General features: G+C 44.7%; 1 protein-coding gene across 5 annotated transcripts in view; it reads right to left on the bottom strand.

Moving 5' to 3' along the window:
* The window catches only part of nrip1b (nuclear receptor interacting protein 1b), a 44,991-nt gene extending 18,409 nt beyond the window's left edge, over window positions 1-26,582 (bottom strand). For 2 of the 5 annotated variants that reach the window (XM_039777285.1, XM_039777282.1), the window contains exon 1: window positions 26,264-26,582. The gene's annotated coding sequence lies outside the window, so the exon portion shown is untranslated. Of the gene's footprint in view, window positions 1-6,771; window positions 6,902-19,489; window positions 19,571-23,899; window positions 23,949-26,263 lie in introns of those variants that run through there. The other 3 variants (XM_039777283.1, XM_039777284.1, XM_039777287.1) reach the window with 3 other exon arrangements.
* Window positions 26,583-27,108: the final 526 nt, after the last annotated feature.

Raw genomic sequence — 27,108 nt, 5'->3', positions numbered from 1 at the left:
GGTAGGCTGGTAGTTCAGACACAAACGCGTCACTCGAAGGCTGACGAGATGGACAGTCGTGCGATACGTGATCTCGCGAGACTCCCGCTGCTGTGCGAGGCAGCAACCCCCACTGAAATGCTTCACAGCGCCAGACCAGCAGCAGATATCAAATGGGTGACAAATATCCCATAATTGGATCATTCATCACCGGCGAACACACATCTGTTTTGAGTAATGGGAAAACTAATCACCAAAAATGATACGGAGACGACTCCACGCCAGGCACCGGGGAGATTTATGCTGGGGCGATTCAGGACGTCAAGCCTGTACCTACTGATTGTTTAGTCGAAATGCTTTTCCGTCTAATCAAAAGAAAGAGTCAAAATGGTACTATGCCAGCTGGGTGATGAGCAGGTATGATCGCCCGCCCCCCCCTCCTCTCTACTGGGTGAGGAAACTCTTTCTGCACTCTTTTCTTCCATAGTTCCACTTTAAATGTCAAAGGTCATCAGGGTTCAGCGGAGCTTCAAATCCAGCTTTGAGTGGTCAGCGTTCAAAAGGATTGCATCACAAGTGTGAGGGACACTTATCCGGCAAATCCTGTCTGAGTAGAAAGTCCAGTTGGTGGAGACTTGGACTAGAGGTCATGCAGGCTGGATACATACGTTCACCTACCCTAGGAGAAGGTTTGTCCGGGGGTATCCCCTCCCTTGCTACATGGTCAACCTACAAAATGGACGGCAGGACTATGCGGGCGGAGAGAAAATGCCCAGTTAGATTAATATAGTTAGAGCATGCAAAAGGGGCTAAACACTGAAATCCCCCGAGCAACACTCCACAGAAAGGACTTTCTCTGCTGCAATTTAAAATGCCCATTTATTATTCATCACTGGAAGTGACTTTTTCCTAAAGGTACCAACACTCTCGTGTCCTATTTGGATTCGGTGCCAAAGCATAAAGCCATTTTTACTGGCAGAGTTGGGCAGTCCACGCACGCCACACGTTACAGTAATGTAAACATTTTTTTTTAGTAACAAGTAATGTAGTGGATTACTGTGATTACCTGTACATTACAGTGAGTAATCATAGTAACGCTGCGTTTGGTCTCTGCATTCAGCTAGTAGTCCCGTACAGACTGGTCGGGGACGTGCTCGCTGTGTGAATGGGGCTTGAGATGGGGGGGCGTGGGTGGGTGGGAGGCGGGGTTAGTTATCAAAAGAGTATAAATGCCACTTCCGGTAATTCAAAATCCGACACACGCTGTGGGTCCGTAGCTGGCTTGCTAATGTTAGCCACAGGTACGCGTACATTTAGGAGTCCTCTAGTTTTAGTTTTTATTTTATTTAGAGCTGGAGGGGGTGTGAAGCACACAGCCAAGGTCGGGACTCCTACAGTGCTGTGTGTAGTCACCGAGGCGCAATGTCCAGTTTTATATTCATACGCTCGTTAGATACGAAGGGTGTGATGCGGGGGGGTCGGGAAGATTTGGAGTTGTTTAAGGTGCCTTAATTGCCCAACACAGTTTAGCAGTATTTGGCATTATATTATATTATATATATATATATTAACAAATAGTGTAAAGAAATAGTGCAAATGCATTATTTCTATTAGTTGGAATTTAAAGTGCTCATATTCTGCTCATTTTCAGGTTCATAATTGTATTTAGAGGTTGTACCAGAATAGGTTTACATGGTTTATTTTTCAAAAATCACCATATTTTTGTTGTACTGCACATTGCTGCAGCTCCTCTTTTCACCCTGTGTGTTGACCTCTCTGTTTTAGCTACAGAGTGAGACATCTCACTTCTGTTCCATCTTTGTTGGGAGTCACACATGCTCAGTAAGTACTGCTAGCTTATCAGAACCAGAGTATGAGGGCGTGCCCTGACAGTACCTAGGTAAGGACTACTAGCCAGTCAGAACCAGAGTATGAGGGCGTGCCCTGACAGTACCTAGGTAAGGACTACTAGCCAGTCAGAAGCAGAGTATGAGGGCGTGCCCTGACAGTACCTAGGTAAGGACTACTAGCCAGTCAGAAGCAGAGTATGAGGGCGTGCCACACTAGCAGCTAGGCGAGCATTATAACGTGTGTTACAAAGTGACCACGTTTGTCTCTGAAGTAAAGGCTGGACTACTATAGAGCTGTTTGGAGCAGTTGGTGAACAGTGTTTTCTGTTGGAGATGGTAAGTCCCTTTGGGGGGGACTTTGGGCTTTTTCACTTTGTAAACCTATAACGTGCACAAAAAGATATATAACACTATAAAGGAAAGGGGAAAAGCCAAAAAGCATAATATGAGCACTTTAAAGAATTGCTCAGAACTGCTCCCGCCTTCTGTTGACAAGAATCTGAATTAATGAGTCATAAAAGTCAACACATGACTTTATACACCATTACGTTTACTATAGACTGAAACACTGTGACGTCGCGCTAACAACAATCACTTCCGGGAAGACAACTGGCAGTTGATTTGAATGGCAGAGATATGTGAAATTAACTTGTTAATTTCTGTTAACAGAAATTTCTGTTAATTTTCAGCTGTAACTGTGACATTTAAAGATATAGATATATATATATATATATATATATATATATATATATATATATATATATATATATATATATATTTTTTTTTTTCTTTAGTCTGCGGCCCAATCATAGACTGTATATAGTATTTACAGGTACATTTTATTTAACCTTTATTTATTCAGGGGAGGTTCACTGAGAGGCAGCCTCTCTTTTGCAGGAATGCCCTGATCACATTCACACAGTTCCACATTCATAGACATCCAGTACAACCACAGTCTGATCTGCTGGCCACTGAGCAGCTCCACTGGAGCGGTTGGGGTTAAGGGCCTTGCTCAAGGGCACCTCATGGTGGTAATGAGGGAGGGACAAGTGCTGTTCTTTCACTTTCCCAACCCAGATTTATCCTGTCGGTCTGGGGATTGAACCGACGGGATTGGGATTGGGTTTAACCCGATCTCCACTGGTACCCTAGAATCCTCCTTTTACAACATACCACGCATAGAGGCTGGCTACTTTGACATGCTGGAGAGAATTTCAGCTTCTAACGCGTTTTCTGAAATCAATGTACATGACTATGTACACTGAATGTGACTTTGATTAAAAAAATAAAGAAATAAAAAAACTTCAATCCTACTCCTATTCTTTGTAACAATGTAATAGGAAAAGGAATACTGTGATGCCGTATGAGACGACAGATACTATAAAGTTTACTGAGATCACTCTAAAGTCCCACAGACAAGCTGCAGGTCTCTATGGGGACACATTAGTCATTTCTGTTGGCTGTATCACTGCGCGACTCCACCCATCTCTGTGATTGTTATTATAATGACTCAGTGTTTTGTCGGCCAGTTCTCGCTCTGTTCTTCCAGCACTGAAAGTACCTAAAGTGCTCCCAAAGTCTAAAGATTGTAATCTGTGATGTCATATTGATGCATAGCCTGAAGCAGCTCCATTAGCGGCCTGGGAGACTGACTTTGTGGACTCATACAATGTCTGCCTGTACTTTTACATCTACAAGGATTTTTTTTAGATGATAGTAGGGGCTATTAGTTCTGTCCTAGAAAACATAGTCTTATCTGTGTCCAAAAATCAGCCCCATTACTTTTCACCTTGTACTTCTTTTCCAATTTATTGTACATTGGTGTGAAATCACAGATGAGGCATTTCTCATGCAGGCCACGGATGATAAAAACTGTAGGGAATAACATACTCTCATGGCCAAATTGTTGGCTGTATAAAATAATAATTAGGGGGGGGGGTTTAGGCGTCCTTCCTCAAGAAAATGTTTACGTTTTTCAACTTAAAAATGAAATTTCCCCATACATTTTGGGTCTCTTTGTGGTGCTTTTGCATCTCTTTGTAGTCGTGTTGGGTCTCTTTTTGGTCATTTCTGTTTTCTCTGGGATTGTTTTGGGTCTCTGTGGTCATTTGACGTCCCTTTGCAGTAGGTCGGTTTCCCTTTGTGGTAGTTTTGCATCATTTTGTAGCATTAGTATCACCGTATCTGTATCTAAAACATTGGAAAAGCAAGAGCAGATAGTACATAAATTGCACTCAAAGAGCTTAAGAAGTCCGACTCCATCATTAGATCTGAGAAAAGTCTTTTAGTTACATTCATTCGGTTCAGGTGCTGCACCCAAACCTTATAATGGCAGGGAAACCACCCCCTGTGTTAGTAATGTGATACTTCATTGAGGAAAAGCCTCTTCACTTTTCCCGACACTGGGAGGTCAGGGTCAGCTACATAGCTGAGCCCGTGGACTTCAGCTGGTAGTGACCTAGTGTTTCTCTAAATGGCAATGCAGCACAGCAGAGATCTTCAACAGGGAGTCCGGGACCCCTAGGGGGTCCTGTACAGTGAGTGCAAATTATGTAAAAAAAAGAATATTTTTTGAAAGTTTCTGGTTTCAAAAAGTCTGAAAATATACATTAATATGAATGTAAAATGTTGTTACACCTTGAAGATAAGCTTACTGTAGATAACTATGGTAGCCATACAGTTGAGCTTAGAGAGTCACTGTGCCTTCCAGATGTATGTTTAACATTAAAACACGATGCATAAATAATAGCCATTTCTTTTCATCCATTCTGCCCAGTTCAATATGCAACTCAATTACATATGCTGTAGTGGGTTTCCTAGTCGGTCTCTCTTTCAGCTTAGGGGTCCCTGGCCTAAATTATGTTAAAGGCCCCTGCAGTACAGCATTGGGCCAAAAACAGGGACTTGAACTCAGGCTAAAGGGCGCTCTCTCAATTCACCACTCTGCACACTCCTTACGTGCAACCCTGATATGCGTGCGGTCGTAGAACAGCACATTGTTCTCACCGTGCATTCACAATGTAATGGGCACTGCAAGACGATACCCGATTGTCCGATGGACACATGACTACAATGTAAACAACAGAAAGTGGACCAGCAAGTCTACACTGCATTATCTATTCTGTCAGTACACCTGCGTGCTGTCCAGTGAGGAGCGCACTTTTGTTACTATCAGAGCAAAACATGAAAAAAAATTCGTAGGCGACTAACACTTACGATTTTGTCGACTGATTGATTAGTCGACTTCATCGACCGATCGGTAAAACTGAGCCTCTCCACAAAGAATCATGCAAAAGCCCCACTTTAAATCTTGTGTTTACCAGAGACGTGCTTAGACGTTTCTTGGTAACAAGTCATTCAGCATGAAAAAAAAAGCATCAAACATGAGTAACTGACTAAGAGTCAATTAATCATGTTTATTAGGACTAATAAAAAAAAAAAATAGCTATTGATGTAAAAATCAAGTTGACTTTGTAATGTCTGTAGACTGACTACACATGAAAAATGACCTATTGGCTAACTCACATTAACAGCAATGATTATTAATGCTCAATATACCTGATAAATCATTAAATCAAACATAATAGGGGCAATCACCTGTCAGAAAACGAGTAGACCAACACTTATCTTAATCACATACAGATAGTTTTCTATCATGATATAGGTCATGTGTCATGATATTCAGGCCTGCCCACACATAAGCTATATACTAACAGCATAAGGCACATGTTACGTATGCTTTACTTTATCATTATCAATCATGTAATGTATTTATCATGCATCACTCTAAAAAAAGGACACCATTACGGTATACTAATTAATAATCACACACATCTCCACATAGCAATTAAAAGGTTTTTACTAATATCATTGATGATGGCTGTTCTATTTCCAGTTAACAATACCAGGACCCTGAAACTGAAGCAGCTAAATGGAATGCAGCCATCATCCATTGTGCTATTCCCACCTGTGCGTTCCCTACTGACACTTGTCAAAACATCCTCTGTTTAAAAGGCCTATCACTTATCAGCATCCCCCGACTTCACCACAAGCATTTTTTTGACTCGTGGGAAACACAAAATGTTCAAATGAGCCCTTCAGGAACCGACTGGGTGTGCAGGATGCCTTAGTTCTGTAGGCTTGATGTAATGAAAATGATGAGTAATTGTACCAAAACGATGTTTGTATTCCACATTGCGGCCACGTAGCTGCCGCTGCTAATCAAGTGTGACTCACAAAAAAAGGTTAGCAACGGTAACAAAACATTAAAACACCCGGAACCTGTGACCACAACCAACTCGGTAACACCTAACCCGGTGGAAACCATCTGCTGGTGCACCACAGTTGGCCTGTACAGCACCGTGTTCCGTGCTCTCTGACTGAAGGCTGATTGGTCAAAGAAAACATTTCGATTCACTTAAGCTAAAAAAAAAAACACACTTTGGGCCTCAACCCTCAACTGCAGATCATTTGGAAGTGTCTTCCGATTGCTCGCTGTCCCTTTAAATAATTTTTAAGACCTTTTTTTTTTTCTCCTCTCTCCTCTTCCTCCCTCCCCTGAGGTTTATCACTGTGACTCTTCTCTCTTCCATCTTTCCCACACACACACACACACACACACACACACACACACACACACACACACACACACACACACACACACACACACACACACACACACACACACACACACACACACACACACACACACACACACACACACACACACACACACACTGGCAACTACAAAGCAGTTAGCCAAGCATCTCTTGGCTCTGTGCAGGGAGAATAAGACACTCTCATTACTGCCCTTAAAAAGCTCTTGGCCTCACAAAAACCCCAGTGTAGACCCAGACACCGGTGCACAAAGTCACAGGAAAGAGTCAAGGAAGTTAAAGGCTACTTCCCCACAACTCAATTCTGTGCCAGAATGCGTGCGTACATGCATGTCTGTGGTTCCCCTTTTCCTGTTCCTCTTTAATGTCACAGGGCTGGCTCATATGACCTTGAGTAGCAGCGTTGGCACGGCGATAGCGAGAGCTGCCTCGCCTGCGGGCGCCCTTGAACTGGATCTGCAAGACAAAAAAAAAAAAAAAAGAAAAACCTTCACGCGGCCTGATAGACATCTCAGTCCTCCTCCTACACCTCCCCTCCTCCCCCCTTTCTCCTCTGCGCTTTTATTCAATCTACGCCACTCCTTATCTGTTCCCCCTTGGTGGGGAAGAGATTTATCAGAATGCTGTATCTTTAACCTCTCTGTCACACTGAGATAGAAACAGAATTTCAAAATGTCTGACCGGCCTGCACAGATTTATTTTTAAACCGCCACCACCGCCGCCCCCTCCTCCTTCATGCACAAGCCCTGTGCCATTTCAGGAAAGGGGATTGGGTGGAAGGGGGGGGGAGGGGGCGGTCTGAGGGTAGTAGGAACTTGCTTTTGTGGAATACACCTGTGTGATGAGCTGGCCATCCACTCCAGAGGTGTTGTTTACCCACAAGGCCATTCCAGGCTGGTTTTACCCTTGGCGGCTCTGCTCTGAGCCATTGGCACAGAGTGACCTGGAGCTTCCAAACAAACAGCCCAGCCTCTGATCCAAGGATGAGCATCGGCTTACCGGCCAATCAAGGCTCTTCGACTAAGAGAGAGAGAGGGGGGAGGGGGGTGGTGGTGCCTTTAGAGCCACTGTTTTGACAGGTTGATGACGACCTGCTGGGTCCCAATGAAGACCTCAGATTTTTGCCCAGAGTAAACGCCGCGGTCCGCAGAGTCCAAAGTCTGGCTCTGCACCGTCAAACTCTGCTCTCGCGTTAAGAGAGCTGAGCGCGGCCTACTGTAAAAGCACAAAGAAGGAGGGGGTATCAGCATGCAAATATTGCGGCACCCTCCTTGCGACTGCAGCCACCAAGGTTCAAGTAATACAGTAAATATTTGCATTGCCCTGCTAGAAGCAATGTGTTCAATACTGGGTGTTTGAGAATTCATGAAAAGGCCTTTTCTTTTGAGTAGAATGCGCGCGCACACACGCACGCACTGCACGATAGCGTGTGTGTGAAGAGACCTGTATTGGAGGTTTGGTTTTAGGAAGTCGGAGACTGGCCCGGCCCTCCTACTGGTTCTCTACGTGCCTGACCTCTCAAAACTGTAATGTTATCGCATGTCGTACGTAGGCCTGCTGGAAACCATCTGCTAAAAAGGCACTGGGGCGGCTCCCTATCGACAACAACAACAACAATACAGAGAAAAAAAAAAAAAAGGACCCCAACACAACAGTGTTGTGAGTACTGGTTCGGACTGGTTTGCTGCTCAGCATGTCTCACCTTCACACACACACACACACACACACACACACACACACACACACACACACACACACACACACACACACACACACACACACACACACACACACACACACACACACACACACACACACACACACACACACACACACACACACACACACACGGCATACATCCCCTCAGAGGCTGTTGTTGAGCGACACGAGCCATGAGCACTCTCCTCAATTAACGCTAAGGGGCTTTTGCACAGAGACATGAAGTTCTGGGGCTAAGAATAACATTAGACAGGTCTGCTGCCCGGCAGCGGCAGGGCTTTCGGGAGCTGGGGCACCGAGGAGGAGTGGGGGTGTGTGTGTGTGTGTGTGTGTGTGTGTGTGTGTGTGTGTGTGTGTGTGTGTGTTTGTGCGCAAACCCAAGTCTCGCTGCTAATCCGATCCCCCGCCACGTTTAGCCCCACCTCGGGATATTATGTTATGTCTGTTAGTGTGACACCTTGGCTAATAGGGCTGTTTTTTTTTTTTTTTTACACGGAGCGAAACCAATATGATTAACATTACTCGGGACTGGTACAGGAATAGAAAGAAAGAAAGAAAAGACAAACTTATGAACCTTGTGTTTATTTGCTGTGAAAATCCCTCCCATTAAAAAAAAAAAAAAAAAATCTAGGTTTTTTTTTTTATATCATGTGTTGAAATATTAACAAGGCCCACTATAGATCGCCCTGCACCCCATCCCCCCACCGTCCCCCCACCCACCCCCACCGGAGAGAACCAAAAAAGCAGACTTGGTTGTGGAGGCACCACAGGGTCCTGGGAGATTCATTACAGGCAGATTTGTTCCACATAGTGAAATATGAGTGAGCTCTACTGCCTGAAAATTGCATTGCTCCATAAGCGGTACCCAATGCTAGAATACGCCCCCGAATCTCACTTCTAAAAATAAAAAAAATAAGGTATTTTTTTTTCTCCCTATTTGAGCTCAACACAACAGCGTTTATCACCCTTTGTCTTTCTGAGACACAGTCGGAAGACACAAAGAAAACGAGACAACGAGCGGCGGCACAACCCATTTCAAAACAATATCAAAAAACATATATACATATACTGTATATATGGCGGACTGTGGATAACGTCTTCCCCGCGGATCGATGGCAATTTGCCAAAAATCAACATGAGCAAAAAATGTACCCAGCACTAAGTCTTGTTCTTACACAAGATCAATGAGCGGTCTAGTTTAGCCAGCACTGCAGCGATACTGGGGGGGGGGGTTCTGTTGAAAAGTTCACCTGAATGAGATAAATGAAAGCTTCTTTTCTTTGGTCGAAAAAAACAAAAACAAAAATCATGCAAATTATCTATTCACATGTCTGGCACTGGCACAGATGATATGCAAAGAGGTCATTGCAGCTGAATAAGCATCTGGATGGCTCATTTCTAAACCACAGTTGAACTTGGTACAGTAAATAACCTGACCTGAATAAAGTCGCAAAGATCGGAGATAAAGCGGCCTATATTTAGAAAACGGCGACCCAGTGTATCAAGAGAAAGAGAAATGTGAATAGATCCTTTATTTGGAAGCATGCGAGGCTCGGGCTCTGAGCTTGTCAGGTCTGACTGCAGTAATCAAACACTATTACTGGAGACTGAGAGGGGGAGAGAGGAACTTACAGGAGGTGGCAGTGCTTCAGAGACTGCTGCGCTACTGTAAGGGCTTATATGTGCGTGGGTTTTTTTTTTGTTGAAGTGTGGGTCTGTGGGGGGAGTGAGGAGAGACCTCGGTGCTCAGCTTGGGGCGTATAATCTATGGTTCATTTGCAGCTTTTCTCCCCAGTATGACAAGCCGTTTACAAGACGTAGCCTCTGCCGCTGACCCAGTTCTGAGTGGCTGCGTCTCGCGACAAGGCCCTGCCTCCCCATCAGGCCCTGCTCCTCGTCTAACTGACGATAACACCGCCACCCTCTGCCTCCGTGAACTGTGGGGGAAAAAAAAATAGGTCGCCCTGACCCACTTTTCTCCTTTTTTTTTTCCCCTCTCTCTCCTTCCTAACATCGTGCAAGGAGTTCTGCAGAGCGTGATCGAGGGAGACAGTCAAAGGGAGGGAGAGAGAGAGAGAGAGAGAGAGAGAGAGCGAGAGCGAGAGCGAGAGCGAGAGAGAGAGAGAGGAAACAAAGCAAGGCTCAGAGACTTCTCTGCGATGAGTCCCTGTATTTTCCTATTGGCCTTTGGAACGGAGGCGACCCTTATCAGTTTGCCTGCTGTACGTTTGGTAAAACCCCTCCCATGCCTTGATCCAACAACTGCTCCCTAGGTTAAACCCTTATATACTGTCTATGGTTAAACCCCATCGGCGGGCCTCACCGGCCCAACCCCACCTTCCCGATTTCTACGTCCTCCTCTTCTAGGTGGCCATTATCTCATGTCTTACTCAGAATGCTAAATGGGATCCCCCGGGCCTTATTTAAACACAGACGTACACACTTTTGCCTTTTTTTTTTTTGCAGTCATTCAACACCCGTGGAGGTATGGCATGTCACCCGGGCCACAAGAGTTATGAGCGTGTCTTGGCTAGGGGAGTTATGACGGGGCTAGCTGAGCCGGGTCTGCCCCTAATGCCCGGTAGCATGACACTGGCCCCCATCGAATGCCTCAGTGTGGTTTAGGATGGCTCATGATGGATCTCCGATCACGCACGGGGCTCTCATGCAAACCCGTCCCTCATTAAACCGCTCTCGCTCATGCGTCGCTTTTGTAATCCCTCCATACATTAACCGCGGCTCTCCTCTCCTCTCCTCTCCTCTCCTCTCCTCGACATCAGCCGAGGGTTTCATTCATTTAGAAAACTAGATCGTTTGTTCCGCAACGCCCTCTGTATCGCCGTTTGAAGCCATTGTGAAACACCTAATCAACGCACACCTTTGACTGCTAATTTAAATATTAATGCGCCCGCCAAAAACCATCACTCATCACTCACTGGAGCCTCGGTTGTCGCCTGGCAACCATTGTTTAGCTTCTGTTCCGGAGCTACGTTTGTAGGAGTAAGAGTGGCATTTAATTATCACCTTTTAACTTTAGAAAAAGAGACTTACTGAACTGAATAATTCCACTTCAGCTGCAGTCTTTTTTTTTATATAGCAGTAGTAACCAGGGCTGCAACTAACGGATTATTTTCATTGTCTATTAAGCTCTCGATTATTTTCTCAATTTATCGATTAATTGTTTGGTCTAAAAAATGTGGATCAGTGTTTCCCAATTAGGGCTGGGCGATATGGAGAAAATCAAACATCCCAATATTTTTGACCAAATACCTCGATATCGATACCGCAACGATGTTGTTGGGTTGACTATTGGTGCTTTCACAAAATATTTACACAATGAGATTTCTGATAAATAATCATCAGTAATGTGGATAAAGTGGGTAAAGGCAAATAATAGGACAGTCTGGTAAGTTCAGAGAATGTCATCACGTCACTGTAATGCAGCCTTTAAAACCAGGAAAAGACAACATTTATGCCATATTACGATATCCAAAATCTAAGACGATATCTATTCTCGTATCACGATATTGATATAATATCGATATATGGCCCAGCTCTATTCCCAAAGCCCAAGATGATGTCCTCACGTCTTGTTTTGACCACAACTCAAAGATATTCAGTTGACTGTCACAGAGGAGAGAAGATACTAGAACATATTCACATTTAACAAGCTGGAATCAGAGAATTGTTACTTTTTTTTTTCATAAAAAATGACTCGAACCGATTAATCGATTATCAAAATAGTTGGCCAATCATGCTATAGCTGACTCATCACTATGCATTACAGGGATTTTACACCAGCATGACTTGTGTATGCACTAGGGCTGCACAATATATTTTTTTATCGTCATCGCGATATCAAATTGCCCAATATACACATCGCAAAAGGCTGCAACGTATCGCAATAGAGACTCTGAAATTTTTTGTTATTGAAAGAAAACCTCAGTAGAAAACTGCACGTTCCAAATGTCACGGTCATTGTTGTTGTTTTTTAGCCGTGTCTTTCATATCTCATTTAATGTTCCAATCTGTTCAATAGAAGAAGGTTGGAAATGATTACAAACAGACTGCCAAGCAGCTCTCTGAACATTAGTGCGCCTCGTGTTAGCACCCTAGTGCTTGCCCGTACGACATTAGCCCCGCCAGATGCTAGCCACTGCGTGTGTTGTGCGTGTGTGCTCGTTTGCGTCAGCCACAATTTGACACGCTGCGTTAAAAACCAGAGGAGGGCTGACCTGCCGCTCAAACTCTCACCAGCCCCAGTGCTAAGCCCCTGCGTGCTAATGGTGACCTAGTGCACACAGACAAGTTGGTGCCTCGGAGACGAGTCATGAAGCCCGCTGCTCCACTTTCCCCCGCTGCCAGACACGCTGCAGAAACGCTGGCGCTGGGCTCTTTCTGACTTTGTAAATGTCTAAAGTGCAGCACATGTGACCAGAGATGGAGAGAAAATGGCCGTTGGAGAAAGTGGAATAGAGTGTCAGGTCTCTTTATGCGGCGCGGGGGTCCGTAGGAGGTTCTAGTTCTAGTTCAGGGGGTGAATGTGGGTCAAGCCCTACCTCCTTATAAGCACCAAGGTCAACGCTGAATGGAGGGGAAGGTGGCTTAGAGAGAGAGAGAGAGAGAGAGAGAGAGAGAGGCCCTGGATAAAGCACATTCGTCTGGCTCTTGTGCCAGCACCGGCCCCAGACGTGTAAACACAGTTACACAAGCACACAGCTCCTCTGTGCTAGCCCTAGGTGTGTGTGTGTGTGTGTGTGTGTGTGTGTGTGTGTGTGTGTGTGTGTGTGTGTGTAAAAAAAGATCTCGCACGTTATACAAGCTTTACCGTAGCTTCCATAACCTTTTATAATCCAAACAAAGGCTCAACTTAAAAATGACGTTAGCCACACTCGTGTTGCGCTGCTCTCTTTGGACATAACACAGTTACACAAGAGGAGCACCTGATGGGCTGAGGCTGGAAATCAACATCCACAGCTACAGGTTCCCTCTGGGCTCCTTTCTGTGTCTGTGTGTGTGTGTGTGTGTGTGTGTGTGGGAGCTAAAAGGTGTATCCAGGCGGGCAGCAAATGATGTCTGATTTGAAATGTCACATCCTAGCAGGCGATCACCTTTATTGCAGTTGTGTCTAACAAGACAACTCTCTCCACGTAATCAAGACAGCGTCTGAAGTGGTTGGACCACAGGGGAGAGCAGTGCGCTAACGATGCCAAGATTTGGAGTTTGAATCCCAATGGGGCCATCTATGATTAAAAAAATAATAATAAAAAAATGTACTGCATAAAAACAATATTTGTCAAAGAAAACTTGGTTATACAAAAGTACAAAAATAAATAAAGGACACTCAAGCTAAAAAGTGCGAAGAATGACAATGGGGATTCGTCAGGGTTAGGAGAAAGTTGATCGGAGTGGAGCATAGAGATCCCCTTAATAAAAAAGCTGGTCCAAAGATCTCAGGACCTCAGACTGGGCCCAAGGTTAACCCTCTGACAAGGACAAGGACCCAAAGCACACAGCCAAGACGACACAGGAGTGGACGAGGGACGACTCTGTGAACGTCTATGGAGTGGGCCAGCCGGAGCGCCGGCCTGAACCCAATCAAACATCTCTGGGGGGGACCTAAAAATGGCCGTCCAGCGATGATCTCCATCCAAGTTGGCAGAGGTCGAGAGGATTTGGGGATTTTCTGCAAATCCTCTCGAGGTGTTGCACACACCCAAGAAGACTCGAGGCTGTGATCGCTGCCAAGGGTGCTTTAACTAAGTACTGGGTAAGGGTCTCAATACTTACGTCAATGTGATGTTTTTTGCTTTTTAATGCATTTGCAAACATTTCTAAAATCCTGTTTTTGCTTTGTCATTATGGGATATTGAGTGTAGATTGACGAGGGGAAAATGAATAAGGCTGCAATATGATGAAATGAATAAAAGACAATTAAAGGGGTCTGACTACTTTGTGAATGCACTGCATCTGGATCGCTTATCCCCCTTACTAAAGCCTGTGTCCTTCCTGACAAATGGAGGCCTTTTGCAACTAATGGCAACGGTCTTGCACAATGCCTTACTCCTTCCAGCACATGATCACTTTTGTTTTATCAAAGCTGAAGACTATGGTATGTCTCTGCCCGTTTTCTAATAACGCTACAGTGAGATGAGTAGCACAGCGTGTGATAAATAACTGACATTTGGCTCCACAGAGAGTAAAGACATTTCTGCGAAAACAAGACTGGAAATGAGTCTTTGCTTCTTCACATAGTTGCCTGAGACCCTGTGTGCAGCCTCTCATGTCAGACACGATATTATATTCATATCAGTGCGTAGCTTTACTCAGTGGCACGGATGACATTGTGAGTTGCTTTTCATCATTTGACAAAATGCCCTTTTGTTTTGCTGAATTCTATTTAATTCAATTCCATTTTTCATCGGTACGTTACATTGTGCCATTTGGATATTGCATTTCAGCTGCGGATTAAAAAGGTTAAGATCCACTAAATTGTAAATGGTTACCCTGCTTCTTTTTTTTTGCCGTCTGATGGCAAACGCCTGAAATGACAAAGACGTGAACTTTGTCCAAGTGGGCGAGTTAAGAGGTGAATGGTGGCACTGCAAAAACCCAAATAAACAAATGTTATGAAACCAGATTCAGGTTCACTGACTACATGAATAGTTTTAAATTATACTTGGTCATCATCTCAGAAATAAAGTCACATTTGAAACAAAGTTGCACAGGCAGCGTATCGGAATGGAAACTTTGACTCACACTATTTAAGGAGTCGATCAAAACCGTATCATTTTCTGTCACAGCGCACCCTATATGGAAACATGGCATCAAAATAGGCTGCAACAAGCCTCAGGGACCTCAGGGGAAACCAACTATACTATGCCCAACTATAGTACAAATTTAAAGCAGTGTGTAATATTCTGAAAAAAGTCACAAGTAAGTACTCTTTTGTAGGAAGACTGGCATTTGGCTATGGGGTTGATCATAGTAGGGCTGCAACTAACGATTATTATCCATTATCCATTAATCTGTCGATTATTTTCTCGAGTAACAGATTAGTTGTTAGGTCAACAAAATGTCAGAAAATGGTGAAAAATTTGTAAAAGATTCTAAAGCCCAAGAATACGTCCTCAAATGTCTTGTCCACAGCTCAAAGATATTCAGTTTACTGTCACAGAGGAGAGAAGAAACTAGAACACATTCACATTTAAGAGGCTGGAATCTGAAATGTTTTACTTTTTTTAACTGTGAAAAATGACTCAAACCGATTAATCGCTTATGAAAATAGTTTGCGGTTAATTCAATAGTTGACAACTAATCGATTCAGGTTTGCAGCTCTGGCTTACCGCATGTTCTAAACAAAGTGGGCCAGGATCCCGACTCCCCCAGCCATATGGTAATCACGTCCAGGGGGGCAGAAACATTAGCGTGCTAGCATAAAAATAAAAAAATACTCTGAAGCAGAGACAGTAGTGTGCTCTAAAGCAATGACAGTGAGCCAGCGTGCTTTTTAAACAGCGGGGCAAGCTGTAGGGAGGGAGCCAAGGCAACTGCAATGACACAAATCCTCGCAGCCAGCTCACCCTGGACATGAATCACTGTGGACGTGAAAGGACCTTTCCCTGACACGAGCTGCTATCAGTGATGGAGAACTGAAGGGACGACTGGACCTGCCCGCTTCGTCACCACGGTCAAACGGGGCTGCAAACTTGTGGAGGAAGATGTATTCAGATCCTTTACTTAAGTAAAAGTACTAACGCCACGCTGGAAAAAGGAAAACATCTGCATTGAACATGTAACTTAAGTGAAAGTATGTGCAGTAAGTATCGTCAGGATGTAAATGTACTCAAAGTATTAACAGTAAAAGTACTTAATGCAGAACTCTCCTCCCATTGCAGAAAGTGTAGGATCCAAGCAGTTGTGTGTTTATTGGTCTAATCATTTCAGCTGGACTTGTAGGCCCTTATACTGTTGGATAATGTAGTTTCATCAGATTTTATAAACTACATGCGTTTTGTGAGGAAAAAAAAAAAAATCTTAATTTGTAAAGTAAACTACAGCGGTCAGATGAATGTAGTGGAGTAAAAAGTCCAATATTTCTCTCTGAAATGTAGCCGAGTAGAAGTAGAAAGTGGCATGGAATGTAAAGACACATTTGCTTAAGTAGAGTATTGGAGTAAATGTACTCAGTTACATCAGTGATTGAGAATTGAAGACTAACTCTGACCGGTTTGTCACCACGGTGGAAAACTATTGGGTCAGCCAATCCAAAAACTTCCGTCTGGGTCTGAACCTTCACCCTGTTTGACCTCGGTCGGCGATGACCCGATTGAATGACAGCGCCTGCAGCTGTCTCCACTCCCCGCCTCTTCACCCTCGCAGACATACAAGGTCAGGAGAGAGGATAGGGGCCGAGGCCGGTGAAGGGTGTCACATGATTGGATCTCCTTCAGGAGAGTTCCTCAAACAGCCTCCTCAGCAATCAGGTCAAGGTCACGCTCTGGCCTTAATGCAGCAGGAAGAGACTCTGAAGTCTCTGAATGTGCACAAAAGACGGATGAGACGGAGGAGGGGTCGGTCTCGCATTGCAAGCCCTATCTCCACAGCGCTGGGGAGTAAGGTCCCGGCTACACCACGCTCTGGGTTGTTTGCATTTCTTTATACCAATCACGATAGTCTTTGGCGGCACTAAGCTCTGGACGCAGCGACAGTGTCAGGACGGAACTTCGCAAAAGAAAACGCCACATATAATATTAAATGAAGATAACTGTTGACACAATACAGTAACGTGAGCTATTTCAGTTAGCTGGATACATGGTTAAACCTCATTGGCTCTTACCAGTGTCACTGCCCGGTGTGAGTCGACCACAGAGTTGAGTCGCGCATGCGTCACTTTGCGACAAGTAGCCTACAAGATGCGAACGGCTTTTTGAGCTAACGTTAGCAATCAAACAATCATAGATGGCTAAAACGTCTTTGAAATGACTGCTAGCTACAAGTTAGCAATCAAACACAACAAAGGCTATCACTTGAATGGCGTTTTGAGCCAACGTTAACAATCAAACAATCATAGATAGCTAAAACGTTTCTGAAATTATTTCCATCTTCTGTTATCGTATGTAAAGAGAAAAGTTTATTATTTTATGGATTTCACAAATTTCAGTAACACACGTTATGCCGTAAACCGTTTAAATCCGAGCATGCGCGACTCACATCGGGCAGTGACACCAGTGTATCTCCGTGTGTACTTCGTCCCCAGCAATCCCCCCAATCAGTCCCAAAACGTGCCATTTTCAGTGTGTAGCTCGCTAGCTCGAAGGCTGTCGTTTCCTGTAGCGAAGGGATTTTGAGAACGGCAACACACAGAGGGCGGAAGGTGAGGGACACGATGTCAGGCTTTATCCTGGAAATATACTGCCGTTGATCCAGACACGAGGAGGGATGACGACGTAGCCTACTCCGTTCAGCAGAGAACTTGAAAACACAAGCCATTCTACTCTATTGGTCATATTAATCTTTCTACTTAGTGGACACTTTTATTCAAAGTCACTTACACGATTATCACTCTCGCACATCTCTTTTCCATTACCACAGCTGGATATTTACTGGAGGAATCCAGGTTAATTGCCTTTGCTTAAGGGCAGAGGCTGAGCCGAGTGTGAGCCAGCAATCTTCTGGTCACCAGTCCATTCTCCCAAAGTAATGGGTCATATGGCTGCCTCAAGACATCAGCCCAGTGCTCTCCCATCTCCTTTGAAATGGCCTCTCTACTACTGGGCGCCTTCGAACGCGGTTGCGAGAAAGCTGCACTTCTGAACCACAGTCTTGCGGTCTGTTTACCCAGCCTTGGTGAGCACGCAGTGAATAACGCCACCTCACTAATGGATTTACAAGTGTGCTGGAGGGGGTTCACAAAAGGATAGCATGTTTCAGAAATTCAAGAGACCACTTTCATAGCTGGGGTTACGCCAAATGGCCTTGCTCCTTGCTTTGTGGTGTGGGAGTGCATTCATTTTTTATTTTTTTTATTTAGAGATGTGCCACTTATTTAACCATGTTCTTTTAAAAGCTGTTCATTGACAGTGCAATGAGTCATGCATTTATTCATTGACACATTTTAAGTAGAGTGAAGGATATCTGTAATGTCACAGTCATTACAAAGCTGCTCTTTGTTCACCTGAGAAGACAGACTCTTTTGGAGGAACAAGCAATAATAAAAAATTAGATGACATACCTAAAAAAATAAGAAGGTATTTCAAGGGAATTCGGTGGCATTCCTCTATTGGAAACCCGGATAATGTGCTGCAGATCTGAACTCGCATAGCTTCAACTCTCCGCGGCCACCCGCACAGGTCCCTTGTTGCCCGGCAACAGTTCAGCTCATCACCAGAAGCCAAAAAAGTTACACAATTACAGTTCAAGACAAAATGAGTTGGGGTGTGCAGCGAGTAACATCATTCAGCAAGTTATATCCAGCCTCTAGAAGATGTGGGTCTGAATGAATAAGGGAGTGGGGAAGCCCCAGTTCTTGCATGTTCCACCCATCCTGCGAAGCCGAGCAATGTGAACGTATGCAAGCCTTCACACTGAAAATAACCCAAATATTGACAGTGGAACGGTGTACTATGAACTCTTGTTGTGTTGTTGCGCTGGGGGCATAAAAGAGCAGCTCTCAGGTACAAAGTTTAATGATGAATTTCCGCGAACTTCACCCGTTTTCGCAATGGAAATAAATCTCAGGGACACAACCTCGCAGCATATACTGCATATGCATCCCCCTCTCCCTCCCGCCCCGTTTCCCCCTGTCATCCTGTGCAATATATCCATCATTCATTCATAAATTCTGAAAAAAACTCCTCTTTAGTTAATTGCCTGGGAAAATTTAATTTCAAACGAAAGCTTTCAAAAGAGAAAGATATAATTAAGTTGCAGGGATCTCTCTGCCCCCTCCTTATCCAGTGGGCGGGGGGGGGGCACGAGGGTACATGTGCTGTGAGCTGTGCAGCTCTGCACCGCACTGCTCCGTGTCAGGGAAGTCATACACCCATGTTTAAAGCAGAATGTTACGTAAAGCCTCCCCCTCTGCACAGGCTTACTGCACCAGACGCTGTGTCCTTGCCTGGGCTGCTCAAGGTTCCCAAAAGGACAGGCTGCTAAGAAGTTGGGAAGGACGGGGCCCTGTGATAGCCTGCAAAGAGGGAGAGGGCGGGAGGGGGTGGGGTGGGGGTGGGGGGGAGCTGCTGCCTGTGACAGCTTTGGACTTTGAATTCAGCGCCAGACAGGCTCATGCATCAATCCCTCAACTTACAAAGACAAGCCACTAACCTTGACGAGGCCAGGGACTCTTCAGGAATGAGTGGCATTTTCACTTAGCCCCAGCTCTCCCCTGCACTCCTGCCACCTAACCTGGTTAAAATAAGACACAGTTGAATAACAGCCCACATCAGCCCCTTAGGCTGCTTAGACCAAGTCAGGGACATAAGCAATAATACACAAATAGCATTAGTACACAAGGTGCAGTAGCCTTGTCTGATGCCTAGGGTTGGGTATCGTTTTTTTTTTTTTTTAGATACCGGTGCTACAACGATACTTTTAAAAAGGGTGCCAGTGCCTAAAGGATGCCTGAACAGATACTAAAAAGAGCACAAAACGACAGGTGGTGACATTGAAGAACGGCTTGTTTACAGCGAACGTTACCTGCTGCCGAGTGCAGCGTTACCTAGCGTCACGTGCGGCGATGTTTCCGTTTGCCTCTAACGTCCGTTTCGGAGCACCTGAGAGCAGCGCAGGCATTTACGTGGCACCAAAACGAGGCACCGGAATTTGCGTCGACCAGGTTTCGGGAACCCAACCCTACTGAGGCCTTGTCACGAGCGGGTTTTGTTGGAGCGAGGCACAACGTGAATCCACGCTTGCTACGATCCTTGAGATCAAGCGACTGTATTATCGCAGACTCGCGTGCTCCAACCGCAACAAAAGCTAGGACCACACAGACCAGTATCTGCCATCTTTCTCCCATGTATTCCTTTGCAAGAGAAAAAAAAACAAAGGCAGACGCTCTCCATCGCATGCTCCAGCAGGCTGGGTATATTCCTCCTATCTGGGAGCGTCTGTCCTCATTCCCTTTTTGCAGCCCGCCCACTCTGTCACGCCGGTGACATTGGCCTGCTCGTGGCAAAGCAGAGACCTTCCCCTGCTGTCTGACTGCAGCATCCTGGCAAGCACGCTCACCACAATGGTAGAGAAAACCTTTTTCCTACTGCACCTCAACAGCCCCGGGGGCAGCAGCTCTGCTACAGGAGCAAGAGAGGCAGAGAGGGAGGGAAGAATGGAGCGAGGGAGGGAGGGAGGGAGGGAGGGAAGGAGTCATTTCCACTCCGCTCCTCTGCTGTGACCACACCAGCACCCGGCCAGGGAAAGAGTCAGCTCCTCTCACGTCACCCAGGAGGTCTGCTGGCCCCACGCTACATCTCCCCTCCGTCTTTATTTATCGTGTCAGAGGAGAGGGACGGTGGAGATTGGGTGTTGAGCCGGTAGCTCCGTTACCACAGCGCAAGGTAGCTCGATGCCGTTTCCTCGGGGCTCTGCTTCAGCGACCGGCGCGGTTAGGCTTCCGCAGCGGTTGTCGTGCGAAACGGGCCCATGCTTCGTGTGGATAACGTGTCATTTATTTGACTCGCAATATCCTCCCTCTTTTCGCTCTCCCTCCCCCTTTAGCGGGCAATTTCAGCAAAGTCTAAATAATTCACGGCAATTGCAATCAGCCGCGATCAATCGCTGGAGATAATTGAGGGGCCTGTCACTGCGCCGAGGCCAAGGTGAAGCGGGAAGGCAGAGGGGTGGAGAGTTGGAGGTGAGGGTGAAGAGGGAGGAGGAGGAGAAGGAGGAGGAGGAGGAGGTGGGGCGGGAGCCATTCAACAGATGAGCTCTGGCTAGTATAGCTCTCAGGGGTTTGCAACGGAAGGCGTCCCATCTTTCTTCCTTCGCATTTCGCCGTTCCAGCCCGCGTCCAGGAGCGCCGCATTCAGCCCTTCCTGCCTCGTCATCAAAATGAGTCCCATTGACTTTGGCTGCCTCCTGTTCATGGCAGAAGCGCCAACGGGAGCCGGAGTGATTGTCTCTGAATCAGATAGTGCCGCTATAACGGAGAGCCCTCACTAAACCCTATCTTCTCAGCAGCACACGGTGGGAATACTCACAAACTGCCCACACAATGATCGGATTTCAGAAAGCAACATAGACCTCAGTCATTTTATGCCTCGTTTTCTCATTCTTTGGGTAGTCTAGTGGCAGAATATTCGGAGATAAAAATAAATAAAAGATACTAAAATGCTGTACAAAAATGAGTAAACAGCAAGTTTCCACGTGCCTCTTTGTGTACGCATCTGCCCAACTCCTTTCGCCTTTAGGATAGCGCGGCTCCGTTTTAATGGCCGTGTTGCATTTTCGTTTTGTATTCAATTTTCTTGGCCTCAGTCGCCACATCGTTCGGTTTACATACACACTAACACATTTCATAGCTCAAGCCTTGACATTTTAGCCTTGTCTTCGTCATATCTATTTCGAGATTTTTTTTCCATTCCAACTGTACGCAGTCTGGTCCTGTTGTGGTACCACGATGTGCGTGTATGATACTGTAGTCTGTAAAATACTTGCGTGCGTGCGTGTGTGTGTGTGTGAGAGAGAAATACAGCGAGAGATAAGCAGTGTGGAGGAGGAGGCCGAGAGAAAAGTCAAGACACTAAGGAGTGCCATTATATCCCCTTAACAGTAACACACTGAAAACTTTGATCAAGTGCAGCATTGTCTAGTCTTGTACTGGCTTATCAATTTTGAGATAGATGTTTTTACTCCGACTATGACATTTACAGCACAACTGTTGCGGTGTAAATCTCTTCCCAATAACACCAGCAGTACGGAGTATCGTTATTAGTAGAGAGTGCCTGTCCTCTGAACCAACAAACAACAAAATGATCTGGCTTAATGCATGCTCCACACAGATATTATAGAGCCCAGACAATTAGAGAAATGAGCTCGTGGCCAAAAGGTCTCTGGCTTGAATCCCTCAGTGGGCTGACAAGAGCGCGGACCTGTAAGTAGATGAGAAATACTTCTATTCCTCAACATCTACTGTCAAAGTGCCCTTGAACAATGTTCGTCAGCCAACACCACAAGTGCTGGGCGGCTCCCAGGTCTATAATAAATCAAAAACTCTGCAGTAAAATGCATGACACTTGTTCTGGAAGATCGCGCATTAGTTGGTTTTTGTTTGCAGAGTATCTCAGAAATAAAAAAAAAAAAACGGGATGCCACCCTAAATTGTGTGTGCCCCCACGTGTCATGCTATTGTGACTGACAGGTTTGCCAAACAGTGGGGTTTGAGTTGGCACAGTGGTAGTAGTTAGAGAGGCTGTTAGTAGAGATAAGTGCCTGGGCAGGTACTCTTGCAACTGTGGCATCATCCTGTATCAAAAGACATTCAAATTACTTAAAAAAAAAAGGGGGAACGGAGAGTCACTAAGTAACAACAAGCAGTTGGATTCAGCAGGGCTGCGCAATTAATCACATTCTTATAGCGATTTGGGCTCCTAACAAATCACAAAAAAAACAATGCCATCTGGAAAAACGATTATTTTGCGCTTTACATTTTGCAAGCAAACTCTTACTTTGTCTTGCGCTCTGAAGGGGGAATTCAAAAAGTTCAGCGGGGAAAAAGTATAAAGGGAAACGTCACAGTTCAAGGCGTTTTCACTGTTTCGATGCATTTTAAAAGCTTTCCAAAAGTCAACGAGCAATCACGTTAAATAATCGTGATTTCCACACTGACCAAAAAAACTGAATAGGATTTTTTTTTTTTTTCAGTCAGCCCTAGGATTCTGTAACTACAGAACACCTGGACACACACACACATACACTCACACACACACAATCAAAACATGCCACTTTCATACAGCAGCAGTGGTGTTTTGATGGCAGATAAGATGTTGCTATCCTGAGAGGCAGCCAGGGGGATAAGGGAGCAGAGTGCAGAGTCCAGTCTTGTGACTCTTCGGCAGCCTCAACATCATTTGCATTTGGCCATTTGAATGTCCTCTGGTTCAGTTGCAGACTACTGCACGCCACTCTACAGCAGCCCCCTGGACTACAGCAGCAGATGGCCCAGTCAAACCAAGCTCCATCCAACACACAGGCTCCTTCTGAGTTACAGCACGCAACACACAACTTCTTTCAAAGTGGAACTGTGAAGTTGGGCTATAAATGTGCAGGTTTTTAAGTTATCTGTGGCAAAAGAGGACAAGCCGAACTACCTTGAACATCTTGTGTAAGTCAGGTCAAATAATTAAGCAGCTTAAATGCTCGACAAAAGAAAGGCTAAAAAGGCAGACCTCCAGACACAGACAGTATTTAGAAGGCTTTAAAAAAAAGTTGGACTTTTCTCCACGTTAACTTTAGGTTTTTAGTCAAAGTTACTGTAGTTGTGCGGAAGGTAGCACATTAACCGAACACAGGGCATTTGGTTTTTTTTTTTAAATCCACATATTACGACATCCAAAACAGGTGGCTGCTGGGAAGCTTTGTAAATACCCCTTTTGGAACCTGAACTGAAGTTCTCTGCCCTCTTTTCTGTAACTTGCAGCAAACTCAGCCCCTGACCTTTTGCCTCCACGCCGATTCAAAGTCCAATGAAGCAATAGGACATTTCAGAAAGAAGAAGAAAAAAAAAGGAACACCTACGCAAAGGCCATTGAAAAGGTCCTCCCTGGCAGAGAGTGAAAAAAAAACATCCAAGTCCATGAACTCGATCAAAACATATCTGACATGATGACTCAGTGATGTGACAGGCTGCAACAGACCAACTTCAACCAACTGCATGTTGGTCCGCAGACTGAACCGATAGCCCTTCTAACCCTAGAAGGGACCTGCCATTGGTTACAGACAAGTTCCTTCTTTTTTTTTTAAAAAGGATGTGGTGTTGGCAGAAAGACAAAAGAAAATGACCATTAATGGGGGTCATTAACTAAACCATGAATCCACATCCTGGCTGCTTATGGTGCATTGAAAAGACAAATGTCACCTTCATACACTGATTGTAACATTGCCTTGTAGCATAAGACACACTGCTTTGTGACATGTTTAACTACCTTCGCCTACACTGGATTTACTTTACACGCGCAGGGGCCTTTGTCACCGACATCCCCCTGAGTGGCACTGCAGAGTAGAACACAGAAAATGTCACATATAATGCATATAAAATATACGCAAGGCGCATTTAAGATTCTTTCAGACATTAATACAATTTAGGAACCAATTTATAAATCAAAAGAAATGAAGAGTAAAAAGCTCCCAGTGAGGTATGAGGCTGGGCAACCAGGTAGATTTCTCATTAAGTAGCATAATGTAACCAGTGGCGGATTTAGCATTTTTTTGGGAGGGGGGGCCCAAGGCTAACACAGGAGCCCTCCCCATCTGTTGTTCTCCACCCTTTTTCAATCTTTATTTAACGGTTTTCAAAACATACATGAACAAAAAAAAACGTAGTCTAATGTTCCCTCAGCATTTGGTTTTGTTTACAAACTGTACGTTAAATGAGCGGCGACGTTAAATCAGCCGGTTTTCACGTAACGTTGTTCTAAGGTACCGTCTATGTGCTGGAGCGGCGTTTAATGTTCAAATGTGGTCTGGGAATGCACATTGCAAAAATGTGTTATGCGCAGTATCTGGAATTGTTCATTTCCTCTGTGGGATATCTGTAACGTTAAAGCTGAACAGACTCGCAGTCGTAAAACACATTTTATTCTGATCCAAAGACTCTAATTCCTAGTGGAAACACTGTATGCGTGTGCTAAGAGAGAATGTTAGTATTTTTCCTTATGAAATAAACATGCTCGAGTATTGTAGATCTTGTATTATTGTCCACATGCAGTTACACACCTAAAGAAAGAATGTGGCTGGTAAAAAAAGTTGAGTGGCTGGTAGATTTTGGAATCCACCAGCCACAGTGGCAGGTGGACAAAAAAAGTTCCATTTCCATCCCTGTATACAACCGTACAGGGGGTTGTTGATGTTTGGTCTTGTCAGACATCCATGCATTTTAGCGTATGGATTTTTAGAATGACGGGATTAATTATTGAAGAGTAAAAAAATAAAAATAATAATAACCTTAACCATAAGTTCAATAGGTGTTAATGGGGCCCCTGGTAGTTTCGGGGCCCTGATAAAGTCCAGCCTCTGAATGTAGGCTACCCTGGGCAAAGCTAGATTTTAACACCTTGGAAACCTCATTTAGGACTCAAGCTCAACATGGCCGATAACTACAACTCGACGTTCATTTAAAATCCTTAAAAGATCTTTTTTATGAATTTTTTATTTATTTATTTATTTTTAAAAAGGAGCAGGACTTGCCAATAATCCATTTACAGAATAGTGCAACTGTGACGTGTTTCCCATTGGTGGTGCTAAAACTACTTCAAAATAGGAGGCTGTCTACTGTTTTGACCCGATGTGATTGACTACACGGACTGTACTAACGTTACATTACAGCCCCCTGTGACATGGACAGCCCTACGGTGTGTACGGTGTACTAAATTCAGCCCATCGAGGAGATATTATTCATTCAGTGTTCACGGCCAGCCAGTGTGACAGTAGCGACTGTTAGCGACACTTAGAAAATTAGCAGGACGCTTTCATTCGATTCAGCTGCGGTCGGTCCGTACATGCGAATACATTAACTACAGTTGACATTCATTTTGATCAGATGTTCACGCAGATAAATGCCTCTATCGTAGGCCTAATTTACAGCTTATATGGTAGCCAGGAAATACAGACACTGGGTGACTCCTGTGGGCTAAAACAGAAGCCTACAGCACCGCACGTAGCCAGGTCTATCCTCCACTTCTTTATGCAGCGTTTTCAGCTATATCCATACGACACACAAACAGCCAACCCCTACCCTCGACAAAACACGCTATAATCTAGTATAATCCTCGACACCGCGTCCCGTATGCGTGTATTTTTCACCCCCAGAGGTAATAATTATTCTCCAGATATGACAGTGCGTTTATCTGTAGCACGTACGTTAGCTAGCGTTAGATCCCCTACCTGCGTTGTCCACCCCACGGTCAGCCGGAGAGCCGCATCGATGTTATTCGACAGGAGGAGGCAAATCCAATGAAAACGGCCGCATCTGTCTTGACACTTTTTGGCACGGAACAAAAATGGCGAGGCAGGCTTTTTTTTTTAAAAGAAAGAAAGAAAGAAAATAAAAAATTTAGTCCAAAAAAGATGCCTCGTTTTTCTTGTGTGTGTTGCGACTGTAAGCGCGCTGAGGTGTGTAGCGTGCAGTCTGTGGGAATTGTTTATTCTCGGAGTGCCCTCGCAGTGGAGAAGTGAGCGGAGAGAGGCACACTCCTCCTCCTCTGCCTGCCGCTGACACCACCCTTAAAGGAACAAGCCTTCGGTCCAGGGGCGGTCCTAGGGGGGGCCGGGGCTATAATCAAAACTGGGCTTCTTTTTTTTTAATTTTTTTTTAAGTTTGTTCCTTTTTAAGGTTTTTGTCTACAACTGCCACTGCTTAACTCAGCTGTTGTCCACACACTCGCACTGCCAATAACAAGAATCATAAGGCTAATAATAATAATAATAATAATAATAATAATAACATAATAGTACGCTAATGACATAATAATAATAATTATAATGATAATAATAATATGCATTAACTACATATTTTTATTCATTTAGTTGCTATTAAGCATAACTATTTTTGTACGTTTTCATTGTAATTGATTTGTCATATAGAGCTCAACAGTCCTGCCCACAGCGGGTTCCGGAAGTAAAAATACAATGCAATTTCTCCATTGACAATTATATAAGTATAAGCCATAAAATCGTAACCGTCGATGGTAGACTTAAAACCAGCTACGACGTGACTAAGCGATTGTATA

Source organism: Perca fluviatilis, chromosome 16 (genome assembly GCF_010015445.1).
Source record: "Perca fluviatilis chromosome 16, GENO_Pfluv_1.0, whole genome shotgun sequence".
Taxonomy (NCBI): domain Eukaryota; kingdom Metazoa; phylum Chordata; class Actinopteri; order Perciformes; family Percidae; genus Perca; species Perca fluviatilis.
The sequence above is the reverse complement of the archived record's forward strand: the minus strand, read 5'-3'. Positions and strand labels throughout refer to the sequence as shown.